Raw genomic sequence first — 14568 nt, forward strand, 5'->3', positions numbered from 1 at the left:
CTTGCCCTACAAATTAGTTCATGAGCTCTATAGGCAGAATAGTCTAAGAAAAAGATAAAAAGAGAAAAGGAAGCATCAGTTCAGCACGTGTCCCCTTTATGTGTTTAGAGGTTCAGGCTGTTGGATACTCTTATTTTCAAAGGTGCCAAACAACATCATCCAGATGTTGTTAAATATGATTTAACATAGGAGAAGCAAATGCTTTACCTTCCCTAGCAAGGGGACAACAGCAGTGAATTTTGACTAAATTACTTAGATTTACTTGAAAAAGTTTGCTGTTAAACCTAAATGAGCATTTTGTTACTAAAGTGTTTTATAACTGTTATTTTGAAGCAATGCTTTTTGATAATTCAAAGCATTTTGGGTTTTTTTCTTGTATTAGAGGAAGATAAATGTCAAGAGCAGTAACTGGCTTCTTAAGAACAAAGAGACATTTTGGAACACTATGTTTTAGAAGTTTGTTTTCTTTTTTAGACATTAATAATTAAAACGTCATTCAAAAACGACAGCCAAAATTATGCAACAGCAAGTCTGTTGTATTTCCATTCCTCCCAACAGATAGAACAAGATTTTAGAGAAAAATACAATCAAATTACTTTTGTAATGGAAAAAAAAATCTAAGTCTAAAGCTCCCCTATGGTGTAGCTTTCTGCTCCCCTGTAGCAGGGTGCTGAGGGAAAAGAGCAGGAGCTTGAGATGCTAAAGGCAAACTGGAATTCAAGAAAAATGTTGAATGTCTTTGGACAAATAATGTCATAAAGAAAGAATTCTTTAAGATCAGCAAAGGAATCCATATTTATGGACCCTAGTGAGCAGATCTGAGTCAAAGAGAGGGATTAGGCCATGCATCAGTTTAATATTAAGAAGCTGAGTTCATAAACAGTGGGAAAGGAGAGAGAATGAAAGAGGGGAGGAACAAGTCATAGCTTATTTTCACACGGAACACAAACTTAATAGTTATTTCCTGTCTGGGTTGGAATAGATAAAAGCTGAAGAGAGCTGCCAGTTATCTGAATTGATACATGCTCTGCTGGAATAAAGAAGAGTTTTGTAATTTATTTTGTTGAGCTCTTTCCTAGTTGTTTGTAGCTGCCACATCTAATTGTGCTTGTGTAGTCCTTTAATTTGCATGAAAGAAGATAACATAATTGGAAAAACTCAGGAGTAAGACAAGTTCAGATTACTAGCAGAGGCAAGTTAATTTGCTATTCATTAAATGCTAATGAACCTGGCACCTATGTTTTATTTGTTTCACTCAGTTTGAAATTGGAAAGGTCTTGTAACACAGCTAAGTCTATGATAAACAGAGATGTTAAATTAAACTGTTGTTTTCCGTGATGTTCCACTAGAATGAGCAAGTTTGTAAAACTGGGGAACTATAAATATATGCTTGTGGTGATGCATCCTCAAAAGGCAAACCTAAACCAGGAAATGATTCCCATCTTCAGATTCCTTTGAGACCTGTGGCTGAACTTTTTGACCCTTCGGGGCCCCATTTGGTGTGGTTTCCATGTGAAATGGGTAAAGTGCTGATGCACTAAAACTCACACAGCAATTCTGGCTCAAAATCCAGGGACAGAGCTTGGCTTCCACATCTGTCCCCAGATGTGCTGCTGCTACAAGCAGACATAAGCAAACAAACTGGTTTTTAATTGTCACTGGTGCTCTTGATAGTACTGCAGACAGGGCTGCCACAAAATCTACAGTCGTTCCCAGAAGTGCCAGAGATGTACAGAAACCTGTGCCTTATTTTCCCTTCAGCTGCTAAAAGGAGTTTTGAAACAACTACTGTTGTTGTACACGTTGTACTTCATTATTGTATTTCATTTTTACCTGAGTGTCTTTCTTGTTTCACTCTTTAAAGCAGCAAGAATGATACTTAGCCTTAGGGGTTAAATCGTGTGACTTGCAGGGCTAATTTATATTATTGGGTTAATTATGGTATATTATGCTGAAGAAGAAAATGACACTCTCTTTAAAAAATTCTGAGGACAGTTTGACATCTCCTTCTGAAAAGTTGCCTTTCATTTTGCCTAATCTTCTTTTATGTGACCTTTAAAATACATACACATAGTATGTATATGTATGGAAAGCAAACACATAGTATTTAAAACGTATCTCTAATTTCAAAATATTGAAAAATGCCCGCAGATCCAGGTCCACAAATCATCTTACCCACGCACACCATGGCTTCCACCACTTGTGGAAGGGCAATTCTTGTTCCTTAATATGGCAGAGAAGGAATAAAATACAGAATGAAGTAGTTTGAGAACCTTCTGGTTTGACTCAAGATTAACAGTGTGTATACACTCAAAAGTATTCATGGGGTGGGCTTTGCTTATGTGGAACTGAATGCAGCTTGGCTAAAAGTTGAGGAGAAATTTGGTTTATTCTGTTTGTGGTGATCAGGTAAGACAGTACAAAAAATAATACATGGACTCAATCAAATTGACAGTGTTCCCATCTGAAACCAGACATTTAAAAGATTTATTAGGAAAAAATGTCCCTAATGTACATGCTATAATTCAGGGTTGCTATTTTTACATACAATGTCTTATAAACAACTTGAACCTTTCAGTCTTAAAATCTGAGACTTCATCTCCAGATAACATGTAACCTCATGTTCTTGCTTAAAATCTGCCTGAGGCTCTGAGAATTTTGCTGGGAAGAGGGCTGGCTGTTCCTGGAAGAGGGAGGGCTCAGGTGAGACTTCCTTTCCTATTACCTGTCAGAACATATCACTTGCTGCTCAGTCACAGGTTTTGAACAAATAATGTGCAAGTTATGTGTGTGAAAAATATGGCCAAAATGCTTTCCCAGTTAGTGTTCTAGTCTTGAATCAGGACATCAATGTGCTGTGCTGCAGAAGGTTAACTGGTGCCTTTCAGGTGAACATCCAAAATTTAGGTATTACCTAAGGTTTATTCCTGTTATCATTCTGTGGAGATAATTGCACAGATCAATGAGAACAATGACAGAATCAGATTCCTAACTGTTTCAGCTAAGAACTTTTGCAACATTTTAGCACTTCCTCACCATGTTTCTTATCCCAGCCATAGTTACAGAAGTAAAAAAATAAAATGGTCAAAACTAAACTGCAAATATTTCTTTTTTTTTTTCAATTTATAAGCTACATAAAAATATTCTTTGCTTCTTATTCCTTCACCTCTGCTATAAAGCAACAAAAATAGTTAATTTCAAAACTAAACTTGATCTCTAAGCTAACCTGACAAGCTGACAATGGAAATAATTGAATAGATTAATTTAAATTTTGATTTATGCCGACTTAAGAAGGAAAAAAAAAACAATTTTGCTCTAATAAATTATGGTGCTTGGATCTTTAAGAGATTGAAATTCTCCAGACCTGGTTTTCTTATGCAGAAACGTTAGCTGTTTTCAAAAGCAAAACCCTATCTTTTGAAGCCTGCTCTTCATACTGAAAGCATCATTTTTATTTTCTTCCACTTCAGTCCGTGACTGGTGGTGCTGCTACTTTGTGTACACTTGCTTGCTATGTGTTTCTATCTCTGCTGAAGGCAGATAATGGTTCTTTGAGGGGAAAAAGAGAATCTGTTCCTATGGGCAATGAGGAAATGGGCATGTTATTGTGCTGAATCAAGGAAATTGCTGTTATCTTTTCCCTTCCTTATACAGTGAACCAAAACCTGCACAAGAGCTTTTGTCAGGAGAAGAGCTCAGCTCTCCCTCCTGAGTGTCCCTGGATTTAACACCAGTTAACATCATAATGTGTAGTTTTATTTTCTTTCCTCATTTTCTGACACGTTCTGGAGTAACGTCCCTTTCCTCCAAGACCAAGCAGAGACCCTCAGAGAGTAATTTCTTCTCACTGGTTTTGACTCTCCCGTGTTTCTGAGCCTCCTGGCTCCTGAGGGTGGTAGACACTGTGGTCAAATCCATTATTTAAAAATTAATGTATGAAGACAGGTGAAGACATTCAGCCTTGAAAAGGCATCACTCTGATACTTTCCGCACACCAAATGAACGGAGAAACTTTCAGATCCTTTTATGCAACACTTTTGTTTGTTTCTCTTTCAGGTTATATTTTTGAGCTCCTTCAAGCAGCAGATCCGGATTTTGTGCAGCTGTACAACCCATTCCATTGGGATTGGTAGGTCAATGACAGCTCCACTTCTACCCATCACCCATCACCCTGTTGACCCAGGGCTACCTGTCATGCACAGTCAGGTGAGACCGTGGCTGTCTTTGTCACCTGGGAAAATTCCAAGGAGCCCTCTGTGTCCCACTACAACTGTGTTGTTAGGATTAATCATATTTCTAGTAGGCAATGAAATGTATGACTGTATTAGCACCTTCTAGATCCTATCAGTGAACACATCTGCAAATACAGAGAAGTAATGTCTGAACAAAGCTTTCATATGAAACTAATGTGCTATTCCTGCAGTTGGCATACATTCACTTCTGGTACAGTGTCAAAGTTAGGCTTCAAAATTCATCCTGGATGTAATGGGAGGGGGGAAATACATTATGTTTTAGAATTTTATTATGCATCTCAAGAAAATATAATTGCATTAAATGCTGAAGGCCCAACTCGATTGTCTTTGGTAGAATATTTGGTTCTTCAGTCATTAGCATGAAAGAATGGGAAGGCTAAGGAAGTAAGGGAGATCGCTTTTTCAGAGGCAGAAAAAGCTTTTGACATACTTCTCAAATAATGAGTTATACAGTAAGATATTTCAGACAAAAGATAAGACACACTAGTCATCCAGTTGTATCCCGGTTTGATAGCACCGTTCCAGAAGGTATCCCCTACAGCAGCTCAGCTGCTATGACTTATAAAAATAGCATCACCTTTTAGATCTTTCTCGAAAAAAACTGCCTCTCCAGATTGTTAAACCACTTGTTATGCCAGTGCTATCTGGTATATGCCAGCATCTGAAAATGTATCAGAGCTGCATTAAATTTCAGTGCCTGATCTGTAGTTCCAGTGATCACTACTCCTCTGCAGACAGAGGTGTGGGGGGGTTTGAATCAGGTATTTCAAAGTGCAAGATCAAAAATCAGCAGCTGAACTCGCCTGAAATGCTTGTCAGATGGAAAGCGTTTAGAAGTAGATACAAAATGCAAAGCAAAAAGTATCTCTTAAGGATGACCTTTTTTTTTTTTTTTAAATGCTGTGAGTGAAAGGTACTTTAAATGGGGGATTTCTTCAGGTTCTGAATTTAGGGGGGAAAAAAGGAGAAAATCCATCTACCTTCTAATTCAATTTTTTCCCTTCTCATTTTTTTTTTGCACCTCTAGACTAAAACCACGACGTCACATTTTTTAACAAAGACTTTCTGAGATGTACCTCATGAACTGCATTAATGTCAGCAAACAGAAAAGTAAAAATAGGTAAATTAAATGAAGTATACACAGGTAATATAATATCAGTATATTAGAATAAATAAATGAATTGAAGGAAATATGTATGCTTGATAAATGGAGAAAATACTACATTATTAATGGAATACAGTGTCAAAATTAAAAAATGTTGAATAATCACAGTTATTCAGTGAAATTATACAAATTAAAACAACCTCGTTTTCTGTTTTGGAAATTCTTCTTTTGAACAGCCTTTACGGAAGCCTTCAGTTATCTGTGTGAAAATTTGATTAATTCAAATTGACAGAGGCTCGTTTATCAGCAGCTGTCAGCTCAGCATCTCCGTCGGCAACTGAGAAAGAAAAGCAAGCAAATGTTTCAGGTAATATCTTCCTAAACTCTTGCACACCTGTTTCATTAACAAGAAATCCAGACACTCAGTACTTGTTAATTAGTGGTCATGAAAAGACTGATTGAAAGACTGATGGTCATGAGCCTCAGTATTAAAAGCCACTGGTTGCAGCTCTTTTGCCTTTTTCTAATCTTCTCTCTCTCCATTAGTAACAGCTCCAGAGTTATTTGAACGGTAGAGAAAAGATAAAATTTTGAAGGATTTTAGCGTTACCACCTGTTAAGGGGAAAAAGTAGTGGTAATCTCAAAATCAGACAGCTCTTGTCACCAACTTAGAGCTGAGAAGGGCCTTGTATCTTCTGGTTTAGTTAATGTGGGCCCACGACCACCATCCTATTCAGTTACTCTGTCTATGTAGGCAGAGAAGGACCCGGTGTCTCAGTAAACCATAAATAGTCTTTTTGTAGCTGCATAAGGGTAAGGCTAAGTCCCAATTTAGGACTCACCTGGCCTCATGTCACTTGAAAAGCCCTATAGTTTTTCTCTGCTCTGCTGGAAAGGCCTGAATTGTGCTGCTTTGTCACACACCTTTTGAGACTGAAGGTCTGCAAACACCTCTGTATATCATGGCTAGGGGATAATACTCTCCTTTCCTCATTTTCTCTGTACCAATAAGCAGCAAGAGGTCTTTGCTGATGGAGTTCCATGCGATTTTAAGATCAAATTCCCCCAGCAGAACAGGGAAATACAGAGTTCTTCAGAAATCACATCCGTTGAATTGCTTACATTCATCTCTTGTGACTGGGAGAGTTCCCAGCTCCCTTGGTACTGCTGGATTTATGCCAAGGGAGAAAAACAACTCGTATACACGCCCTTTACTCTTGTCTACAGAGTATGTGCAGAACTACAAATGAAGAACTTTTTTACAATGCCCCATACTCTTCTATTTCTCTTTGGAGGAACCATCTGTTTACTTTCTCCCAAGCCCAAATACGTGTTACATTCTCACGTGCCCCACTCTCGAAGGAAGTGTCGCTTTTATGAGCGAGATAAAGATGACAGGAGAAATAACTTTTTGTTTTGTTGTGGTGGTGGCTGAGATCATGGCCCCCCTGACCCTGTGTAGCAACGTGATATAAAACTCAGCGTTTTTTACGTGGAGATGAATGGGCAGCTTCTGCAAAAAAGGGAATGCACAAATCTCTTGAGCTCCTTCAGCAGTGACTAAGCCAAGCCCTGGTGGAGTGTCAGTCCTGGTGCTTTGTAACGGGCTGTGCCATGACCTCTGTGTTATTTAAATGTACTTACTACAATTCCTATATTTTTCCTAGCAGCTTTTAGGTCTGTGGTGGCAGTTTCCTGAATGACCTTGCTTACTCTTTTGGCTGCCCACACTGCTGACTGCTGTGCTGTTTGTAGCAAAGCCTGCAGTCCTGGTGACAGATTTCTAGCACAGATTTCTGTTTGCCCTTCTGGGTATCTCTCTCTTTCGTTCTCTCTGATTCAAAAAGGTTGAGGAGAACACTGAATACAGGATTTTGACTAACTTCAGCTTTGCTAATGCTTCACAAAGCACAAATGTGGAGTTATTTTTATCATACAGGAATATAGGACACTTTCTCCTTGTAGGTAAGGAGATTTCGTATGGTGTTTTGGAATAAAAGGCTTTTCTTAACCTGCAAGAACTCATCACTAAACACAACCAAGGTCGTATCCCCAGAATGTAAAAAAGAGCATTTTAATAGAATATCTACTCACTAAGCAAAGGGAGAGAAAACCAGCAATGCTTTTTGCAGCATGAACTTAAGTTCTAACAAAACTGGTATGTATATCTGTCACAGAAAAATGTACACATTACTCAAATATATTTTTTATATGCACATTTATTTATACGTGCTTATAAATCCAAGAGTTTAACATCAGGATTGAGTAGGTGTGTGCTGTTTGCCTAAAAATGTATGACATTAAAGTTAGTAAAGAGACATGCTGTAGCAATGAACTAGCATTTGACTAAAAGGGTCACTGGTTTCTGTTAATACAGAGTGGGTTACAGTATAGCTGGGTAGACACCAAAATATCTATTACTTCTGCAAATGGCCAGCAGGTATAATGTGAAAGGAAAAGCATATTAAGAGCAGGACTCAGTCTTCCTTCTCCCTCAATGCTGATGACACAGGCTGGAGGGTCAACAGAGAGGCATGTTTGTAATTTTAAGGGCTTTTTCTAGTTTGCTCCTGGAAAGAAATTTTTTAGCCTCCTTCTTTTGCATATAAACCTGAAGTAGGAATTGTCTTAGAATGGCCATTAGTTAATAGGCTTGGTTTAGTCATGAGTTAAGGCAGGTGTATGTGCATATGCACTGACAAGCATGAATAGCAACAGATCTCTGTGCCTCTGTGAGTTGCACTGTATGCTCAGCTCACAATTCAGAGCTAGTCACAAGAAGAAATTAATTTTATTCCTTTCTTCAGGCACAAAAAATTGGCTGCCAGGAATCTGAGAATGTACCTATGAAATGTGATATGGACTTGTAAGTTCTATAGCACATACTTCGCTTTGGGTGTGGGCTTCAAAAACACTTCAAGACCAGACACACAGGAGTACTCTGTATTATAAACTGTAATCATCCTTACTTCAGTCAGCACTAAAGATTTAATTTTAAGGCAATCCTTTGAGGAGTTAAAAAAAAATAAGAAGCTCAAAGGTCAAATAATTCAATTGCTTTTATACATTTTTATTTCAAGGAAAATTTCCTTACATGTCCTTTCTTTGCTTATTTATGTTTTACCAAAGGAATGTGCAGGCTTGATATCATTATGTAGAATCCCTCATTAGCTGGAGAAGTTCAAGAACATGGTGTCAAAAAGCTGGAGTTTCTTGCACGAGAGTTCTTTTTACATAATGACTTTCCTACCTAACAAACCTTGAACCATTTAGCATGGGAAGCATTCTCATTTTTCAGATAACAAAAATTCATCTGCAGTATTTTTTCCGTAGCCGTGTAATGAGGCTTGTAGAAACATGACACACAGAAATAGAATGAATAAATCAAATTGTACAGAAAAAAACCCTCAAGGATCTGACACTAGAGATGACAAACAACCAGCAGCTCTGCAGCTTTGTTCATTGCCAATTGAAAACCACTTTTTTTCCTTGCTCCTTAGGAGATTTTAGGACAATATCCTCTCACCATTGTATTATTGCCAGGGCAGATTAGGGACTCTATGAAGAGATGTCTGGAAATGTCCCCGGCTCATTTTGAGGGCTGTGCTGGAAAAGTTGTGAATGAAGGAAGAGCTTGGATTCCCTGAGGCTTCTATGGGGTGTTTAGTTTATAGGTGATAGTTTTGTGCCTTGCAAAATGCTGTATGAATTCCAGACTGCATGTAAAAGACTTGCAGGATAAAAAAATCCATCTCTTCCAGTTTGTGAGTGATGGATCCGATGGCTGGTGCTTGTCTGTGGTTTATCTTCAGTGCAGAGAGTTTGCCAGGACAAATGCCAGTGAGGAAGCATCAGCTTTTGTTTCCAGCAGCTGTCCACAATCACTCTCTCTGTTTTAACAAGTCTGAGCTAAAATACAGATGTCAAGCAATTCTTTTTCTTTATCAGAAAGGCTGGGAAAAGTGGAGGGTAGAGTGATGCTTCCATATGTTCCTGGTGTGCAGCAGAGTTGTTCAACTGCGTTTTAGGGGAGGTGGAGAGAACGAAAATCAGAAGGAAATGACCCAGAGCTATAGAATGAGCTCCAAGCATGTTCTGATGCATTCCAGCTCTGAAGATGGCAGGTCTGGCCAGGCTTCTCCAGGGAAAGGGAGCTGGCAGGTTGCTGGCAGCCAGGATTGCCGTGCCTGGCTGCTCCACAGGTCACTGGCAGCATTTTGATCTCCAGGCTATTTTTATGAGACAGCCTAACAGTTGTTTGAAGATATTTTATAAGTTCCTGGAAAAAGGAGGGTGTTTTTTTTACCGCACCGATAATTTTGCCGCATCTTAGGTAGTTGCATGGAAACAATTGTTATAAATGCTCTCGTATTAAGTCTTGCCACTGAAAACTTTGTTTTCGGTAGCATCTGACTTTATTTTCTTTGTTCCCACTGGCTCTAACAGCAGGCAAATTTTCTTGTATCCCCTCATGGAATTTGACCTAGTGTATAAAGGCTTTACTTCTATGTGTCACTAGAGATATTTTGCTTTGTGTGGGGATTTTTGCTAAATCCATGCCAATAGAAAACATATTCAATTTTTTTTTTCTGCCTTGCATACTGAAAAAGCATAAAGTTGCACATACAATTGTATGCAGGCTAGAATATATATAATTTTTCACAACTTGACCTTTTGGCCATATTTCATTTAGTCCTTTTGCTTTTAAGTAAGTTCTGAAGGTTGCTTGATAAAAGAATATCAGGGCTTGTGCAGCATTATGTGGTTTTATGCACACGTCACGATCTGTATTTTAATGTGTTCATGTTCTGAGCAGTAAAACCAACATTTCATATCCATAAATTTTAAATTAAAAACAAAAATAAAGCCATCGCCATGTGTTATAAAACTACCTCATTTCACTGTTCATACCCCTTGTTTTCACTTATAGTTTTCATTTCAGTTTAAATCAAGGTACCCCAAAGTAGTGGAACAGCCTCTCTGGGTAGCACTGCCAGATACACACACAAAAGGAAAACCTGTGATCATGACTACTTTGTGACTTGCTAATATTAAAGACAGGGATTTTAGAATTAAAAAACAAACAAAAAAATCAGTCTTTAAAGCTCAACATGAATATCAAGATGTATTTACTGTAGCTGAGGCATTAGCTACCAGCTCTTTTTTTCCCCCTTTTTTATTTTTATTTTGTTTTATTTTTTGCTAGCAAATGGATTAAAAATAATAATGTCATAAAGGAACACTTGATGTTCCTTTTTAAATTACCTTGGACTTTGAGCCTCTAATGTTCCTCTCTGAAATGTGTGCCTAATGTTCCTCCTCTACAGCGGTTTAATAAGATGTCATAATAAACATGGAAAATTAGATTTGTTGTATCAAGAGGTAAAATAACCTCATTACGCAGAAACCTTCAACAAACTCAAGCTCGCCTAATATATAATCCAATAGTTTAATTTGTAACCTGATTATTGCTCTTAACAGAGTTCATTAGTACCTCGGAGTCCTATAAGACATTTGAATGATACTTGTTATAATTAATATTTAGTCTTTACTACTGTTCAGAGTTTCCCAGACTTTCAAAATACCTCTTGTAATCGCTTTTTTTTTAAAATTTGCCAGCTGTGCAGACTTCACTGCTACAAGGATGCAGGGAGGCTTCACAGATGGAATATGGCCCTGCATTGGCTAAATAATAATTTGTATTCTCCCACAGTAGAAGGCTGGAATATCCTGTCTGAACAATGTTGCTTCCTCTCATTCACAGGTAGGCATTTTTCCTGTATCCATATTTATGTCATTTAATGAATCCATGGTGTGCTGGTTTCAGCTGGGATAGCCTTGGTTTTGTTCATAGTTTCCAGTACAAATCCAAAGCACAGCCCCAAAATGCCTACTGTGAACAAACTATCTCAGCCAAACCCAGCACGTGTGGACATGGACTGATTGTCTTCAGGGAAGGACACCAGAGCATCAGTTCTGATTCTTTGCTGAATTTCAGGGAGTGTGAAAAACCTACAGAAAGGGCAGTTCAAAATGTTAAACTCTAGGGAAATGAAGGTAGGAAGTGTGGACCTTACCCAGATGAGCAGCTTGAGTGTGATTTGCATCAGTGGTGTTCACACACTTGAGTTATAAAATTCCAGAATGCCTCAGCTTTAAATCTGAATACTTGTGGTTTGCTCAGCATGAAAGTTTGAGCTTAAAGGAGTTGCCAGATCTAAACTACCATCTCTGCCTCCTTGTTTAGGAACAGAGAGCAAACAAACTCCCCTTAGCGAGGCTGCTGCTCTGCTCCTGGAGCTTCAAAGTGTTGGGGATTTTGTGGCTCCCTGTATTTCTGCTTGCTCTGCTCATTAAGAACTGCACATCAGCAGATCTCTATACCTTTTCCTCCACTGTTTTCCAGGCTGGATTGTGCACTCCAGCTGCTAGGAGCTTTGCTGCCTCTGGATTTGATTGATTAGGATGGGGCAGCACTACTTTGCTGCAACGCTCGCATTTCGTGTCGTCATCATAACACAAAGTGATGTGGCCAAGCAGTGTGCAAATACTTTAAGTATCAGTTACTTGATGCTTGTTGCACTTGATCCCCTTGTGATAGTTATAAAAGCTGTGTAAGAAATGGAGTTGCTTCCTCCAGGGCAAGATGAAAGGACAAAATCTGAGGGCATGCCGTGGATCCTGCCGGAACCGAGGATGCGATCATCCCTCTGCTGGTCACGTATATTCAAGATGAATATTCAAAAAGTCTGGTCCCAGCCATAAACAAGGGTTTCCACATTGGCACAGGAATAAGATGTGTAGAAAATCTTTTTCTTAACTGGAGGGCTTAGGGACAGAACTTCTGCCTGAGATGGTGTGAAATCAGAGGAAGAAATAGGTGCCAAATCCTCCTATTCCAGTGGGGGATCTCCTCCAGTAGGTCCAGCATTAGAAATTAGATGCCACGGTACTGTTATCTTTTGTGGTTGTACGAAGCCCATTGAAACATTAATGTAAAAGAAAAATGATATTTTAAATTATTTTGACTTTAACAGTAAAGGATTAATGAATACAATTTGAAATTTATAAAGTGAAGCGTATTTTCAGATTTCACAGTGAAATGTTTTACTTGTGCATCAACATAAGACCCAAAGGCTCACCTGACAATTCAGGCATTGAAATTTCCAAGCCTTTGAGGTTTAGTTTTCACTGTTTTTGGTATCGGCAGACCAAATAAACCTTTCAATAACCACAACTGATAAGTTCTAAATGTTATAAGACCTTTACAGTAGTTTATCCCAAATTAGAGCTGACTCAGTGTTTCGTTCAGTACTTGAAACTTTCCTTTCAGGCTCAGCCCAAGTCCTCAGCTGTATTTTGCTTGCTGCTTTTATTTTGCTTTACTTGGAAAGAGGCAGTTTTAAAGGTAAACAGCAGTCAACATCAGCATTGCTGACCAGGGAACTGAGCATGGAGATAACTCTTGCTTAGACTGTCTTATAAGGGATCCTGTAGAATGTGTAGTCACCTGTTACTCCATTAAGTAAATTCTCATGAAGTCATGGATTCTATTTTCATTGGTGTACAGGAAGTCTGACAGCAGCAGGAATGCACCCATGTTAATTTGTATGGTTTTACATACAGGTTTTCCAAAGGTTCAACCAAGCCACAGGAGGTCAAATTCTCCACTGGTGAGAACCAGTGTACTTGAATTGATAAGAGGAGCAGCAGCATTTTTGCCCAGTGCCCAAGAAAGGATGCTATCAGTGCAGCACTGCCATTATACCAGCTCGAGTGCTCACTGCTGCTGTGGGGTTTTTTTCCCTCTACCTCTCTTGTTCCCAAGATGACAGCAGCAACCACATTCCAAGGCTCTTATCTCCAGCCTGCAGATGGAGAAGGGTGGCACGCGGTGTGCTGAGGGTGAAATTTTCAGCAGAGATTAGTAAGTTCCTTCGGTGCCTAACTCCTGTTTTCAGGAGTGATACAGGGCCTTTTTAAAGCAACTGCTCTGTTCACAAGAAACTAATCTACTTAGTTACTGTAGGAAACACGCAGCTTTGTATTAATCATACAACAAAGAGGATGAAGGGAAAGTTCTACAGAATAGACAGGAAACAAGAGACAGGGAAGAAAGTAGCTCTGTCCCTTATCTTTTCGGGCAACTGGCTCACACTGTTGACCCATTTCTTGTTCGTAGTTTATGGAAAAAAAAAAAGATATTTTTAAAGTTTTTTCATTTCAGATGGCAAGAGTTGCTTTCTTTCACATTACCTTTTACTCTTTGAGTCCTTTAGTTCTGTAGACTCTCCCAGTGTCTGCTGTTCCCAGAAGGTTGAAATCCTCCTGACTCTTTTCCTTCAGAAAATCATTACAAAAAGCAAAGGACCTTTGCACTCCATGTCACTTCATAAGCAAACCCTGTACTGATGGTTCTTTAGAGTTCAAACAGGAGTGTAATGCTCTTTGAATAACAAGGATCCAGTTTGCTCCAGAACAATACTGGAGGGAAGATAGCTCGTAAAACACCTGATATACGTCAGGTTCTTTTGGCTTAACTCTTTATTTGGAGGGATATGCACTAACTGATTTTGAAAAGCTTGGTTTATACTTGTCTCACCATCACAGCTTAGATTAGTTCTGAATGAATTCTTACCATCTTTGTCATTCAAAACTTGTGAAGGTTTGGTCTTGTCAGAGCTCATGGACTTAGTTTGGAGGAGGCAATTCGTTTTTTCAATGCTGTCTCTTTTTAATCAGTTATTCATCCCACTCTCAAAAAAAAAAGAAGTAAATCTGGACCTCATGATGGAAAGGGGATGTTTGATTTTTGTTCCATTTTTGTTTCAGGAGAGCTTTAAAATCTGGGGTAGTGCCTGTGGCTGGACCTCCAGAAGAGTCTGTTTAGGAAAGGTTTCTCTGAGCTCTCTGTTGGAGGTTGGTTGGTTGTCAAGGCCTTTCTGTGTACTTCTAACTCTCTGGAGCATGCAGGTGCTCTAAGAAGGACATCTGTCACTAACACAGGCGTACAGAGTGTATCTCATGGCAGAATTCAGGCGTTCATGAGCAAGAAGGGTCTCCAGGATTACGAGCTTTTTCTGCCACATCTAAAGCTGCACAAACATCTCTGCTGCTTTGGCCAGGTCTGCTCTTATCAGCTGTGCATTTCACACAAAGAGCTGGGTAGCTGATCACTCACCTTGTTTGGAGAGTGAAGGGTGACTGCT

This window comes from Manacus candei, unplaced genomic scaffold (assembly GCF_025592945.1).
Source record: "Manacus candei isolate 608988 ecotype Guabito, Panama unplaced genomic scaffold, ASM2559294v1 h1tg000029l, whole genome shotgun sequence".
Classification (NCBI taxonomy): Eukaryota; Metazoa; Chordata; class Aves; order Passeriformes; family Pipridae; genus Manacus; species Manacus candei.